Below are 1276 nucleotides of genomic sequence, written 5' to 3'. Positions count from 1 at the left end.
ACGGCATCATACAGCACAGGGATCAGCAGCGTTATGCTGGGACACCGTTTTTCATTTATCGGTTCCTGGGCATGTGCCAGCGTGCCGTCAGCAGTATCATCCGCACTAAGATGCTGCTGTCCGGTGATGTGGAAGAGAATCCCAGCCCGTCGTTGTGCGGGATTCAGTGGAACTGCGCCGGGCTATCTCAAAGAAAGAGATTAGCACGAAACGTACGGGCTATACACGGCGTAGGCGCTGGCACCCGCTGCTCGACATGGTGTTGTGATGGGAATTAAAAAAAAAAAGATACGGACTAACGGTGAATTGTTTCCCCTGGAAAAAAACCGTAAGCAGAGGCAGTGCCAACGCAACCTCTGCCTGCCCAACTTCGGTGTGCACCCTCCAGTCACCTTACAAAAGAAGCTGAAACGTGATACTGTACAAGGTGGGGGCGGAACTGTTGTGATTATCCAGCCCCTCGGAGTGATCAAGCGTTATAGTCAAGTCGAGGAAAGACTTGTGGATCATGATGCATAATTCAGTATATGCCAGAGAGTGTTTAGTCAAGGGGGTTGTTCCGGAGGGCGCTGCGGAGCATATGGCAGTGGGAAGGGATTTAGGCTCCAGCGCAGGAAGCTGGCACCGATGGACTTCGTGTGCCGAGAGGGCGCCCGCGGCAGCGGCGGTGTGCCCGGTGTGCGCGCCACACCGTGCAATCGGATCAAGCGTGCACTTGATAGTGAAGGGGCCAACGCTTCCACGCGACACTCGAAGGCATAAGCCGGCGCAACGAATGGAAGGAAACGTTGTAACACTTACTGAACCGCTGCTGGTTCGAACACTCTCGTGTACAATGTTTTGTAAAGGGGCCGATCGTACGATGTATGCGACTTCGCGAAAGCCTGCATAGCTTCTCCTCGCGGCACAGGGGTGTCACCAATCCCGCACTCGCTCTCCACTTGCATCGCGCTTTCTTAGCCCTGTGTAAGGGGTTGGGAACGTGAGCACTATCCGCAACGATCGCACACGAAAGGCCATGTACAGTGAGTTACTCTCACACACCCGCGAAAGGGAGAAAGACGGAAAGAAGAAGAGCTAGTATAAAAAAAATAACGAAGACTTAGAGCGAAAAAGTGGTATGAGATAACCGCAGAATGAGTCTGATGCGGAGGGGACGTTACTTTGTGTAATAGATATTGCACCTCCGGCGCCGCAGTGTCAACGAAATCGTGAAACCCGATTGGGATTTGGACAACAGGGGGACTTTTAACCATGCACGATAGCGGCAGAATTG

Source organism: Trypanosoma equiperdum (genome assembly GCF_001457755.1).
Source record: "Trypanosoma equiperdum strain OVI genome assembly, contig: ctg_1154, whole genome shotgun sequence".
Lineage (NCBI taxonomy): Eukaryota > Euglenozoa > Kinetoplastea > Trypanosomatida > Trypanosomatidae > Trypanosoma > Trypanosoma equiperdum.
This window is presented reverse-complemented; position numbering follows the sequence as displayed.